This window comes from Arachis hypogaea, chromosome 2 (genome assembly GCF_003086295.3).
Source record: "Arachis hypogaea cultivar Tifrunner chromosome 2, arahy.Tifrunner.gnm2.J5K5, whole genome shotgun sequence".
Taxonomy (NCBI): domain Eukaryota; kingdom Viridiplantae; phylum Streptophyta; class Magnoliopsida; order Fabales; family Fabaceae; genus Arachis; species Arachis hypogaea.
Window position 1 is genome coordinate 25,338,490 of NC_092037.1, and position 15,456 is coordinate 25,353,945.

General features: G+C 39.0%; 2 non-coding genes across 2 annotated transcripts; both read right to left on the minus strand.

Annotated features, from left to right (window-relative positions):
* Nucleotides 1-1,278: 1,278 nt before the first annotated feature.
* On the minus strand, nucleotides 1,279-1,382 carry LOC112763658 (small nucleolar RNA R71). Its single transcript, XR_003182914.1, has one exon. It is a non-coding gene; the product is annotated as a small nucleolar RNA R71 (small nucleolar RNA).
* A 3,399-nt stretch (nucleotides 1,383-4,781) lies between these two features.
* LOC112764385 (small nucleolar RNA R71) lies at nucleotides 4,782-4,885 on the minus strand. The gene has a single exon (XR_003183131.1). It is a non-coding gene; the product is annotated as a small nucleolar RNA R71 (small nucleolar RNA).
* Between the last annotated feature and the right edge of the window lie 10,571 nt (nucleotides 4,886-15,456).

The window sequence follows — 15,456 nt, forward strand, 5'->3', positions numbered from 1 at the left end:
AAAAATCTTTTTCTTAATTTTATTTCAAATTTTCAAAAACTTAATTAACAATTAATGTGATTGATTCAAAAATTGAAGTTTGTTACTTTCTTGTTAAGAAAGGTTCAATCTTTAAATTCTAGAATCTTATCTTTTAGTTTCTTGTTAGTTAAGTAATTAATTTTAATTTAAAAAAAATTAAATCTTTCTCAATCCTATCTTTTTATCATATCTTCTTATCTTATCTTTTTATCATATCTTTTTAAAATTATATCTTTTTCAAAAATTTGATTTTAAAATATCTTATCTAACTTCTTATCTTCTTATCTTTTCAAATTTGATTTTAATATCTTTTTCAACTAACTAATTAACTTTTTGTTTGTTTCTTATCTTTTTCAAAACCACCTAACTACTTCTCCCTCTCTAATTTTCGAAAATATCTCATCCTTTTTCAAAATTCTTTTTAAATTAACTAATTGTTTTAAATTTTAATTTTAATTATATCTTATCTTTAATTTTCGAAAATCATTAACTACTTTTTCAAAATTGTTTTCGACTTCTCCCTCTCTTCTCTTCTTCTATTTATTTATTTATTTACTAACACTTCTCTTCACCTCTCTTCATCTCCAATCACCGCCTCTATCCTCACCCTTGTGATTGGATTCTCCACTTTTATTCCTTTCTTCTTCTACTAATAATAAGGATCCTCTTTCTCCAGATATAGAGGATTCTTCTTCCTTTTCTTTTTCTCTTCTCTTTCATATGAGCAGGAACAAGGAAAAAGACACTCTTGTTGAAGCTGATCCTGAACCTGAAAGGACTCTGAAGAGGAAACTTAGAGAAGCTAAATTACAACAATCTAGAGACAACCTTTCTGAAATTTTCAAACAAGAGAAGGAGATGGCAGCCGAACCCAACAACAATAATGCAAGGAGGATGATAGGTTATTTCACTAAACCAACGTCCAAGTTTGATGGAAGAAGCATCTCAATTCCTGCCATTGGAGTAAACAATTTTGAGCTGAAACCTCAATTAGTTGCTTTGATGCAATAGAACTGCAAGTTTCATGGACTTCCATCTGAAGATCCTTATCAGTTTTTAACTGAGTTCTTGCAGATTTGTGAGACTGTTAAGACAAATGGAGTAGATCCTGAAGTCTACAGGCTCATACTTTTCCCTTTTGCTGTAAGAGACAGAGCTAGAACATGGTTGGACTCACAACCTAAAGATAGCCTGGATTCTTGGGATACGCTGGTCACGGCCTTCTTGGATAAATTCTTTCCTCCTCAAAAGCTGAGCAAGCTTAGAGTGGATGTTCAAACCTTCAAGCAAAAAGATGGTGAATCCCTCTATGAAGCTTGGGAAAGATACAAGCAGATGACCAAAAAGTGTCCTTCTGACATGTTTTCAGAATGGACCATATTGGATATATTCTATTATGGTCTATCTGAGTTTTCCAAAATGTCATTGGACCATTCTGCAGGTGGATCTATTCACTTAAAAAAAATGCTTGCAGAAGCTCAAGAACTTATTGACATGGTTGCAAATAACCAATTCTGAGAGGAATTCTGTGAATAATGGGACACCTCAGAGGAAGGGAGTTCTTGATATTGATGCTCTGAATGCCATATTGGCTCAGAACAAAGTGTTGACTCAGCAAGTCAACATGATCTCTCAAAGTCTGAATGGATGGCAAAATGCATCCAACAGTACTAAAGAGGCAGCTTCTGAAGAAGCTTATGATCCTGAGAACCCTGTAATGGCAAAGGTTAATTACATGGGTAAACCTTATGGAAACATGATGCCAAGGCATCTTAGGCTAGTTTCACTAGCATTTTTTTGTTAGTTTTAGTTGTTTTATGCATTTTCTTGAGCTTAAAGTAACCAAGAATGGTTAAATGAATAACAAAGAAATGAACCATCCAAACAGTATGATTTTGATGCAAATTCCATGAGTTTTTAGTTATATTACTTGAATGCTATGAATGGAAGATTTCTCATGAAATTTTGCAAGACTTTGATGCAGTTGTTTGGATGATTTCAGGGAAGAAGAGGCTAGGCAAGGAAGCAACAAAATCAATAAAGGAAGCTTGAATATCACATGTGGAGTTTAAGTTCCAGTTTAAGCTTAAACTGGAACTTAAACTGCCAAGCCATATAAAGCTGAAAGTGGCGTTTAAGCTCCAGTTTAAGCTTAAACTGGAGCTTAAATGCCAGAACCCTGAAAGCTGAGAAAAGCTGAAAGTGGCGTTTAACCTCCAGTTTAACCTTAAACTGGAAGTTAAACGCCAGAATGAGAAATGCACCAGGGAGCATTTCCACGTTTAAGCTCCAGTTTAACCTTAAACTGGAGCTTAAACGTGTTCGACCCAATTTCTCTTCCAGGGTTGCTTTCTTCATTTCCACGTTTAAGCTTCAGTTTAACCTTAAACTGAAGCTTAAACGTGTTCGACCATTCCACACTCCGTAGTTGCTTTCTTCATTTCCACGTTTAAGCTCCAGTTTAAGCTTAAACTGGAGCTTAAATGTGTTCGACCATTCCACACTCCGTAGTTGCTTTCTTCCATTTCCACGTTTAAGCTTCAGTTTAACCTTAAACTAAAGCTTAAACGTGTTCGATTACTTTACCCTCCAGGGTGGCCTTCTTCCATTTCCACGTTTAAGCTTCAGTTTAACCTTAAATTGAAGCTTAAACTGCAACTTAAACGCCACTATTTGAAAAGGTTTCTGGGCCAAAGATATTGCAGTTTAAGTTAACATTTGAGCACAAACATTAACTTAAACGTACTCTGGTATGAAACCAAATTGAATATCATGGTTTATGGGATTGGGCCTGAAGAATTGATGAGTTTGGAATTTCAATTTGTTGAGTCATGTGTCATTACTTGATTATCACTAAGTTGGCTCAATGAATGTTACAGAATTGGATCAGCAGCCTCATCAGGATTATGGATCATAAACCCAAAGCAAAAGGAAATCAGGGAAAGGCCTCAAAGCCCAAGAAACACAACAGAAGCTCAATTTAGAAAGTGTATAAATAGGATAGAATTTAAGTTAAAAAAGGGACTTTTGGGGATCATTTTGCTAGTTTTCATACTTTGTGTAATTGAATTCAGAGCTATGACTCACTAAACCCCTTTCATTGGGTTAGGGAGCTCTATTGTAATTCAATGAATCAATAATAGTTTTTATCTTCTTCTTCAATCTTTTCTCTTGAATTTTGTTAGAAAGCTTCTCGATCTAATTCCATTGGTTAGTTGTCTTGGGAAAGAAACTATCCATAATTGGAATCCTTCGGAACCTTGGGAAAGGAATGGAGGATTCATGCTAGAGAAGCTTTCTCACAGTGAATTGGATTGGGGTTTGGATGGATATTGTGACATGTAATCCTACCAAATTGTGGTTCATAAAACTGTGTGGTATAATCAGTGATCGAGCATCATCTCTTCTTATGAACATTTAAACCAAGGGATTGGGAATTTGTTTGTTTTTAGAGAGAATTGGTGAGCCAAGGGATTGGGATCCAATCATATAAGATTGCCAAGCAAAATTCAATGAATGCATTGGTTGAGGAAGGGATAAAAATGTTTTGATTCGGAGATCTCAATATCTCCTGAACCCCAATGAATTCCCCATTTCTGATCTACCACTTTCTCTTTACATTCTGCAATTAAATTCATGCAATCACCCCGATCCCTTTTTAATTTCAGCAATTTAGCTTCTCGCTCTTTAATTCATGCAATTTAACATTCCGCAAATCTCATCTAAATCTTGATTCCGCTCAACTAGAACACACTTCTAATTCGAATTGCTCACTCAACCAATCCTTGTGGGATTCGACCTCACTCTATTGTGAGTTTTTACTTGACGATAACCGGTGCACTTGCCGGAAGGAATTTTTGCCGATCGTGCAATTTCCTAAAATCGCAGTATCAAGTTTATGGCGCCGTTGCCGGGGATTGGTTTTCGATTGACAATTCTCAAATTGGAAGTTAACTAGATTGAGCATTTTTCTTGTTTTGTTAATTCAGTTCAAGTTACTTGTTGAATTTTAATTTCTGCACTCTGTTACTTTCTTTCTTTCTTTATGCCTTTAAATTCAAGCAACTAACTCACTGACCCACTAACTATTTGAATTAATTCCTCAACTGCTCTAACCATACTCTTCCATTAACCAAGAGTATTTCACTTGTTTGTTGCCTGTGCTGTGTTCTTGTATGACAGGTAGGAGAGGAGAGACATCAACTCCTCCATATACAGAACCAGAGAGGACCCTTCATAAACTTAGAAGGGAAGCAAGAGGGAAGAGAATACTGAGAGAAGAAGAATCTGAAGGAGAATCTGAGGACAATTTTGAGGAAGCTCTAGATCTCAACATGGATAGAGAAGTTCACAACCATGAGAGAGCTGATGGAAACAATGCCATTCCCGAGAGGAGGGTTCTTGGTTCATACATAAACCCAACCTCTGGGAATTGTGGTAGCAGCATTCAGAAACCACCCATTCAGGCCAACAATTTTGAACTCAAACCACAGCTAATATCACTGGTGGAGGATCATTGTTCATTTGGTGGTAGTGCTAATGAAGATCCAAACCAACATCTCACAAAATTCCTGAGAATTTGCGACACTGTGAAGTCCAATGGAGTTCAGGAAGATGCCTATAAACTGCTCTTGTTCCCAGTTTCACTTAGGGACAAGGCAGCTAAGTGGCTGGAATCATTTCCAAGGGGGAGCCTAACAACCTGGGATGAGGTGGAAAGCAAGTTTCTGGCACGTTTCTACCCCCCACAAAAGGTCAATAGGCTTCGATCTGAGATTCAGACTTTTAGACAACAAAATGGTGAAACTCTCTATGAGGCATGGGAGAGATTCAAGGATTTGACAAGGAAATGCCCACCAGACATGTTCCATGACTGGGTGCAATTGCATATTTTCTATGATGGACTTTCTTATGAATCAAGGAAGGCTGTAGACCATTCATCAGGAGGTTCATTGAACAGGAAAAAGACTGTGGAAGAAGCCATCAAAGTGATTGAGACAGTGGTTCAGAATGAGTACTACTATGCTTCAGAGAGACACAACACTAAGGGAGTCATGGAGCTGAACCATGTTGATACAATTCTAGCCCAAAACAAGGTGTTTGCCAAGCAACTAGCAGAGCTCACCAGGAATTTAAAAACAAATCAAGTGGCTGCAATACACACACAAGATCAAGAGGAAGTAAGCACTGAAGGAGGTGATTGGGAAGAGGCCAACTATGTGGGAAATCAACAAAGGCAACCATATGATCCACATTCCAACACTTACAACCCAGGCTGGAAAAACCACCCAAACTTTGGGTGGGGAAACCAGCAAAACCAACCACAAAACCACAAACCTTACAACCCCAACCAACATAACAATTCCACATACCAAAACTCCAACCAAAGATCATATCAAGCCACACAAAACACGTACTCCCAACCACCATATCATGGCCAAAATAATCAACCTGCCCAACCTAATCCGAACCAACAATTTCAAGATCAATTAAACAGGATAGAAGGAATGCTTGCAACCATGGGTCAAGACATAACCGAATTGAAAGCCTTTAAGGAAGAAGTAAATTCTAACTTGCAAAACCAAGGAGCTGCCATCCAGAAGCTAGAAAATCAAATTGGGTATTTGTCTAAGCAAACCCCTGGGCCAAGCGTTTCTCATGCTGCCAAGGGTATTGCAAGGGAAGAATGTAAGGCCATAACTCTCAGAAGTGGAAAGAAGCTAAAGGAGATCTCAAAGGAAACCACAGAGGATGAAGCAAAGGAAAATGTGAGAGACAATGAATAGGGGCAATCTTTTACACCGTCTGCAACAAAAGAAAAAGAAAAAGAGGTCCTGAAACCTTATACACCCAAAGCACCATATCCTCAACGTTTGATGAAAAGTGAAAAGGATGGCCAATTCTCCAGATTCTTGGAGATTTTCAAGAAGCTTCAAATCAACATTCCGTTTGCTGAGGCAATAGAGCAAATGCCACTCTATGCAAAATTCTTAAAGGAATTAATGACCAAGAAGAGAAGCTGGAGAAATGAGGAAACTGTGTTGTTGACTGAAGAATGCAGTGCCATCATTCAACACAAATTGCCTCAGAAATTGAAGGATCCAGGCAGTTTCCAAATCCCCTGCATCATAGGAGAAGTCATGGTGGAGAAGGCCTTGTGTGACTTAGGGGCCAGTATCAATTTGATGTCTCTAACAATGATGAGAAGAATGAAGATTGAGGAAGCCAAACCAACAAGAATGGCCCTCCAATTGGCAGATCGAACTTTTAAATTCCCTCATGGGATAGTTGAGGATTTGTTGGTGAAAGTGGGAGATTTTATATTTCCCGCCGATTTTGTGGTGTTAGATATGGAGGAAGAAGCCAAGGCTTCGATAATCCTGGGAAGACCTTTCCTGGCTACTGCTGGAGCCATCATAGATGTCCAAAAGGGTGAACTCACTCTTAGACTACATGATGAGCAATTGGTGTTTAACGTATTCAAGGCAATGAGCTATCCATCAGAATCACTAAAGGAATGCATGAGGGTGGATGTAGTGGACATTGCAGTACAAGAAACCTTTGAGGAAACAACAAAGGAAGTGGCAGAGGAGGAGTTCACCAAGGATATTGAAGTTAGTGACATCAAGGCTGCTGAAACAACCATGCCAAGCATGCCAGAGAGAGTGAAAGAAGAGAAGGAAGCACCAAAACCTGAGCTCAAAGCATTGCCCCCTAATCTCAAGTATGCATACTTGGGTAGTGATGAGAGCCATCCTGTTATCATTAGCTCTGCCCTGAGCCAAGAACAGGAAGAAGAATTGATCAAGGTGCTACAAACTCATCAAGATGCCATTGGATGGACCCTAGCTGATTTGAAGGGGATAAGTTCATTCATATGCATGCATAAAATCTTGTTAGAAGAGGATGCTAGACCCTCCATTCAAGCTCAGAGAAGATTGAATCCCGTCATGAAAGAAGTGGTACAAAAGGAGGTCATGAAGTTATGGCAGGCAGGGGTAATCTACCCCATTTCTGATAGCCCATGGGTTAGTCCCATCCATGTAGTGCCCAAGAAAGGTGGCATAACTGTGGTGCCAAATTAGAGGAACGAACTCATACCCACAAGAACTGTCACTGGGTGGAGAATGTGCATAGACTACAGGAAGCTCAATGAAGCCACCAGAAAAGATCATTTCCCACTCCCATTCATGGATCAGATGCTTGAAAGGCTTGCAGGACATGCTTACTATTGCTTTCTGGATGGATACTCAGGCTATAATCAGATAGTAGTTGATCCAAGAGATCAAGAGAAAACATCATTTGTTTGTCCATATGGAGTTTTTGCTTATAGACGCATGCCCTTTGGATTGTGCAATGCACCGGCCACTTTCCAAAGATGCATGTTGTCCATCTTTTCGGACATGATTGAAAAATTTATTGAGGTTTTCATGGATGATTTTTCTGTGTTTGGAGATTCTTTTCCTAGCTGCCTACACCACCTTGCCTTGGTGCTTAAGAGATGCCAAGAGACCAACCTAGTATTAAACTGGGAAAAGTGTCATTTCATGGTCACAGAAGGAATAGTCCTTGGCCACAAAATCTCTAATAGAGGCATTGAGGTGGACAGAGCTAAGGTGGAACTCATTGAAAAACTACCTCCACCAAGCAATGTCAAGGCAGTTAGGAGTTTTTTTGGGACACGCTGGCTTTTACAGAAGGTTTATTAAAGACTTTTCTAAAATAGCCAAACCTTTGAGTAACTTGCTTGTCTCTGATACACCCTTTGTATTTGATAAAAATTGCATGCTAGCCTATGAACTTTTGAAGCAAAAACTTTCCTCTGCACCTATCATTGCCCCACCTGATTGGAACCTACCTTTTGAACTGATGTGTGATGCATCAGACCTTGCTATTGGGGCAGTGTTAGGACAAAGGAAAGACAATTTGGTACATGTGATTTATTATGCCAGTAAAGTCTTGAATGATAACCAAAGGAATTACACAACCACTGAAAAAGAACTCTTGGCAATAGTCTTTGCATTTGACAAATTTAGATCCTATCTCATTGGATCTAAAGTCATTGTCTTCACTGATCATTCAGCTTTAAAATACTTACTTGCTAAACAAGAATCCAAACCAAGACTTATTAGATGGGTTCTTTTGTTGCAGGAATTTGACATTGAAATCAAAGACAAGAAGGGTGTAGAGAACAAGGTGGCAGACCATTTATCAAGGATACCATGTGAAGAAGGAAGCACACAAAGCACACATATAAATGAGTGCTTTCCTGATGAACAACTCATGGTAATTCACAAAGCACCCTGGTTTGCAGACATAGCAAACTTCAAGGCCACTGGGAGTTTGCCGTTGGAATTTAACAAGCATCAAAGGAAGAAATTGGTAAATGATGCCAAATACTTCATCTGGGACGAACCATACTTGTTCAAAAAATGTTCAGATGGCATACTCAGAAGATGCATATCAGAGGAAGAAGGAAGGGAAGTCTTATGGGACTGCCATGGCTCCACTTATGGAGGACATTTTGCAGGAGAAAGAACAGCAGCTAAGGTGTTGCAGTGTGGTTTTTATTGGCCCACTATCTTCAAAGATGCAAAGGAACTAGTGAAGCACTGCCATGAATGCCAGAAAGCGGGGAACCTGCCAAGAAGAAATGAAATGCCACAACAATTCATTCTGGAACTTGAATTGTTTGATGTATGGGGGATAGATTTCATGGGACCCTTTCCCACCTCATACTCAAATAATTACATTCTTGTGGCAGTAGACTATGTCTCCAAATGGGTTGAAGCAATAGCAACTCCAACCAATGATAATAAGGTAGTCATGAACTTCCTTAGAAAACACATTTTTTGCCGTTTTGGGGTTTCAAGAGCAATCATCAGTGATGGAGGAAGCCACTTCTGCAACAAACCATTAGAGGTATTGCTTCTAAAATATGGAGTCAAACACAAGGAAGCCACACCATACCATCCACAGACAAGTGGGCAAGCCGAAATATCTAATAGGGAACTCAAAAGAATCCTGGAAAAGACCGTGGGAACTTCAAGGAAGGACTGGTCGATTAAGCTAGATGATGCTCTTTGGGCATATAGGACAGCTTTCAAAACACCAATTGGAATGTCTCCTTACCAACTAGTGTATGGAAAAGCTTGCCATTTGCCACTGGAGTTGGAGCACAAGGCATTCTGGGCCTTGAAACTCTTGAACTTGGACAGCAAAGCTGCTGGAGAAAGAAGGATGTTGCAAATTCAAGAGTTGGAAGAATTCAGAGCTGAAGCTTATGAGAATGCCAAAATTTACAAAGAAAGAGCAAAGAAGAAGCATGACAGCAACATAGCCCCAAGGAAATTTGAAGAGGGACAAAAAGTATTGCTCTACAATTCTAGGCTGAAGCTATTTCCAGGGAAGCTAAAATCAAGGTGGTCTGGACCATTCCTTGTCACCAAGGTCTCCCAATATGGACAAGTAGAAATCATGGAAGAAAAGTCACAACGAACCTTCACTGTGAATGGTCAAAGACTCAAACATTACTTGGGAGATGTGGAGGAGAAGGACAAGGTTAAATATCACCTCAACTGAGGAAGACAACCGTCAAGCTAGTGACGTTAAAGAAGCGCTTGTTGGGAGGCAACCCAACCTGAGGTAATACTCCTTTGCTGTTTCTTTTATTTGTTTCAATAAAAAGGTGAAGTAGTTTCTGTGCATTGCAAAGAATTAAGTTTGGTGTTTCACACCAAACAATGAATTCGTGGATCAATAATTCAAAGGGGAATGTGTGACTCTAAGTTTGGTGTTCCACCATACAGATCAACTGAACACAACAACCTTTGAATTATATGAAAGGAACAACCATTCTAAGCAATCACAGAAATGCTTAAAATCCTTAGTAGCAACTTCATTCCAAAGAGAATTCAAGGATTCAAAGAGCAGAGGAGTAAGTAGGAGACTAAGTTTGGTGTTCACACACCAACTTAAGACTCAGACACTTGCCCATACATAGTTGAGCTAACCACTCAAGTGCTTGAGAAGCAAGCAACTTCATCACTCTTTGCAGGAAAGGAAACAAGGATCTTAGAAAGAACATGAAGCAACAACTAGGAGAAGAAGGAGAAATCAAATTGTTTCCTGGCAACAAAGAGAAAACAAGAAAATTCACAAGGTGGTGTTGTTCCTTGACCATTCTTTAAAAGGCAAACAAAAGCATGCTTGTTCTGGTTTAAACTGTAATTGTTGAATTTTTCTGGAATGTGAAACTTCTAGTATGTTTGTCTGTTTACTGCTTTGAATAAAGTGAATGCCTAGATGTTTGGATATAACCTCACCTTCTTAAACAAATGCTTGCCATGCTTGTTCTGTTTCCAAAAAAATAAAAAAAAATAAAAAAAAAAGAGTTTGAACAAAAGTAACTTGGCTCAATTAGTGACAAATCAAGTAGAATTAAGTGGTGGTATGCATGCTTGATTGTTTAGTCAGCTCACTGGAAATTGAGTGTAGAATTATCATTTTTGTGTAGAAGTTGAATACTGTCTATGGATCTTGATAAATAAATGTCTTTAGCCATGAAAAAGAAAGAAAAAGAAGAAGAAAAAGCCACTGAAAAAGGGCAACCAAAAAGCAAAAAAAAATTGAGAAAATAAGCTAGGCACCAATGGTTTGAACTTCTGAGACAAATGCCTGTGGTGTTTATGTATTAAGGATATGCTTGGATGAATAGGTTCTGAGGAGTGTTTCAACACTTGGTAACTTGGGTTAACTAACCCGGGATTATCAACCAAAAGTCCATTATCAAGAGCAACCTAAATACAAAACATTTAGTCACACAAAGAGGTGCTGGGCACCAACGTCTCAAGAAGAAATGTGAACTAAAATGCCTGTAGTGGATATGTGTAGTGCACTGATAAGAAAAAGAAAATGCCAAAGGCTTGTGCACCACATGACACTGAGCAAACAAGGAGCAAAGGAGCTCTAAGAAAAAGAAAAACAAAGAAGGGAAAAGTGCCAAAGACATAAGAATAACAAGAGGCCATAGCAGTGTTTGATGGATGCAATGAAAAAGTGATAATCTTACCTGATAATAATGAAAAAGTGATGCTGCAACTTTCTGCATAAAACCCTTCTGATGAACTTCAAGTGCTTACTAATATAGCCAATGTAATTGCTTTCTGTTTCATACTTTCTTCTCAAATAACTCAGGACTTGCTTAGGGACAAGCAAGTATTAAGTTTGGTGTTGTGATGCCAAGGCATCTTAGGCTAGTTTCACTAGCATTTTTTTGTTAGTTTTAGTTGTTTTATGCATTTTCTTGAGCTTAAAGTAACCAAGAATGGTTAAATGAATAACAAAGAAATGAACCATCCAAACAGTATGATTTTGATGCAAATTCCATGAGTTTTTAGTTATATTACTTGAATGCTATGAATGGAAGATTTCTCATGAAATTTTGCAAGACTTTGATGCAGTTGTTTGGATGATTTCAGGGAAGAAGAGGCTAGGCAAGGAAGCAACAAAATCAATAAAGGAAGCTTGAATATCACATGTGGAGTTTAAGTTCCAGTTTAAGCTTAAACTGGAACTTAAACTACCAAGCCATATAAAGCTGAAAGTGGCGTTTAAGCTCCAATTTAAGCTTAAACTGGAGCTTAAACGCCAGAATGAGAAATGCACCAGGGAGCATTTCCACGTTTAAGCTCCAGTTTAACCTTAAACTGGAGCTTAAACGTGTTCGACCCAATTTCTCCTCCAGGGTTGCTTTCTTCATTTCCACGTTTAAGCTCCAGTTTAACCTTAAACTGAAGCTTAAACGTGTTCGACCATTCCACACTCCGTAGTTGCTTTCTTCATTTCCACGTTTAAGCTCCAGTTTAAGCTTAAACTGGAGCTTAAACGTGTTCGACCATTCCACACTCCGTAGTTGCTTTCTTCCATTTCCACGTTTAAGCTTCAGTTTAACCTTAAACGTGTTCGATTACTTTACCCTCCAGGGTGGCCTTCTTCCATTTCCACGTTTAAGCTTCAGTTTAACCTTAAACTGAAGCTTAAACTGCAACTTAAATGCCACTATTTGAAAAGGTTTCTGGGCCAAAGATATTGCAGTTTAAGTTAACATTTGAGCACAAACATTAACTTAAACGTACTCTGGTATGAAACCAAATTGAATATCATGGTTTATGGGATTGGGCTTGAAGAATTGATGAGTTTGGAATTTCAATTTGTTGAGTCATGTGTCATTACTTGATTATCACTAAGTTGGCTCAATGAATGTTACAGAATTGGATCAGCAGCCTCATCAGGATTATGGATCATAAACCCAAAGCAAAAGGAAATCAGGGAAAGGCCTCAAAGCCCAAGAAACACAACAGAAGCTCAATTTAGAAAGTGTATAAATAGGATAGAATTTAAGTTAAAAAAGGGACTTTTGGGGATCATTTTGCTAGTTTTCATACTTTGTGTAATTGAATTCAGAGCTATGACTCACTAAACCCCTTTCATTGGGTTAGGGAGCTCTATTGTAATTCAATGAATCAATAATAGTTTTTATCTTCTTCTTCAATCTTTTCTCTTGAATTTTGTTAGAAAGCTTCTCGATCTAATTCCATTGGTTAGTTGTCTTGGGAAAGAAACTATCCATAATTGGAATCCTTCGGAACCTTGGGAAAGGAATGGAGGATTCATGCTAGAGAAGCTTTCTCACAGTGAATTGGATTGGGGTTTGGATGGATATTGTGACATATAATCCTACCAAATTGTGGTTCATGAAACTGTGTGGTATAATCAGTGATCGAGCATCATCTCTTCTTATGAACATTTAAACCAAGGGATTGGGAATTTGTTTGTTTTTAGAGAGAATTGGTGAGCCAAGGGATTGGGATCCAATCATATAAGATTGCCAAGCAAAATTCAATGAATGCATTGGTTGAGGAAGGGATAAAAATGTTTTGATTCGGAGATCTCAATATCTCCTGAACCCCAATGAATTCCCCATTTCTGATCTACCACTTTCTCTTTACATTCTGCAATTAAATTCATGCAATCACCCCGATCCCTTTTTAATTTCAGCAATTTAGCTTCTCGCTCTTTAATTCATGCAATTTAACATTCCGCAAATCTCATCTAAATCTTGATTCCGCTCAACTAGAACACACTTCTAATCCGAATTGCTCACTCAACCAATCCTTGTGGGATTCGACCTCACTCTATTGTGAGTTTTTACTTGACGATAACCGGTGCACTTGCCGGAAGGAATTTTTGCCGATCGTGCAATTTCCTAAAATCGCAGTATCAAAACACCTATAATTCATCATGGAGAAATCATCCAAATTTCTCATGGAAGGATCAACAAAAGCCTCAACAAGGCTTTAATAATGGTGAAAGAAACAGGCTAAGCAATAACAAGCCTTTTCCATCATCTTCTCAGCAACAGAAAGAGAATTCTGAACAGAGCCCCTCTAACTTATCAAACATAGTCTCTGATCTGTCTAAGGCCACTTTAAGTTTCATGAGTGAAACAAGATCCTCCATTAGAAATTTGGAGGCACAAGTGGGCCAGCTGAGTAAGAAAATCATTGAAACTCCTCCCAGTATTCTCCCAAGCAATACAGAAGAGAATCCAAAGGGAGAGTGCAAGGCCATTGATGTAATCAATATGGCCGAATGCACAAGGGAGGAGAAGGATGAAAATCCTAGTGAGGAAGACCTCCTGGGATGTCTCTCAAATAAGAAGGAACTCCCTATTGAGGACCTAAAGGAATCTGAGGCTCATATAGAGACCATAGAGATTCCACTAAATCTTCTTCTGCCATTCATGAGCTCTGAAGACTATTCTTCCTCATAAGAGGATGAAGATATAACTGGAGAGCAAGTTGCTCAATATCTAGGAGCTATCATGAAGCTGAATGCCAAGTTGTTTGGTAATGAGACTTGGGAAGGTGAACCTCCCTTGCTCATTAGTGAACTAGATACATGGGTTCAGAAAACTTTACCTCAAAAGAGACAAGATCCTGGTAAATTCTTAATACCCTATACCATAGGCACCATGACCTTTAACAAGGCTCTGTGTGATCTGGGGTCAGGGATAAATCTTATGCCACTCTCTATAATGGAGAAACTAGGGATCATTGAGGTACAGCCTGCCTTATTCTCATTGCAATTGGCAGACAAGTCAGTAAGACAAGCTTATGGATTAGTAGAGGACGTGTTAATAAAGGTTGAAGGCCTTTACATCCCTGCTGATTTCATAATCTTAGACACTAGGAAGGAAGAAGATGAATGCATCATCCTTGGAACACCCTTCCTAGCCACAGCAGAAGCTGTGATAGATGTTAACAGAGGAGAATTAGTCCTTCAATTGAATGGGAACTACCTTGTATTTAAGGCACATGGCTATCCTTCTGTAACAAGGGAGAGTAAGCATACAGAGCTTCTCTCAAAACAGAGTCAAACAGAGCCCCCACAATCAAACTCTAAGTTTGGTGTTGGGAGGCGACAATCAAACTCTAAGTTTGGTGTTGAACCCCCATATCCAAACTCTAAGTTTGGTGTTGGGAGTCCACAACATTGACCTGATCACCTTTGTGGCTCCATGAGAGCCCACTATCAAGCTATTGACATTAAAGAAGCGCTTGTTGGGAGGCAACCCAATTTTTATTTATCTAATTTTATTTTTATTTTATTGTTATTTTATGTTTTAGTAGGTTCATGATCATGAGGAGTCACGAAAAAAAATATTAAAATTAAAAATAGAATAAAAAATAGCAGAAGAAAAATCACACCCTGGAGGAAGGACTTACTGGCGTTTAAATGCCAGTAAAGTGCATCTGGCTGGTGTTCAACGCCAGAACAGAGCATGGATCTGGCGCTGAACGCCAAAAACAAGCAACATCCTGGCGTTTGGACGCAAGGAATATGCCCTGAGGAAAGCTGGCGCTGAACGCCAGTAACAAGCATGGAACTGGTGTTCAACTCCAGAAACATGCTGCACATGGGCGTTGAACGCCCAGAACGTGTATCACTTCGGCGTTTAAACGCCAGAATTGCATGCAAAGGCATTTTACATGCCTAATTGGTGCAGGGATGTAAATTCTTGACACCTCAGGATCTGTGGACCCCACAGGATCCACCTAACATATTCCCACCTTACCTCCTAATTAATCCTATAACACACTTTCCCAAAAACCCTTCACCAATCACCTCAATCTCTCTTCCCAATTACCCCTTCACCACTCACATCCATCTACTCTTCCCCATAAACCCCACCTACCATAAAATTCAAAAATCTTTCCCACCCAAACCCACCCTAAATGGCCGAACCTACCTTCTCTCCCTTCCCTATATAAACCCTTCCATTCTACTTCATTTTCACACAATACAATCCCCTCTTCTATACCTTGGCCGAATACACCTCCCCCTCACTCTCCTCCATATTTTCTCTTCTTC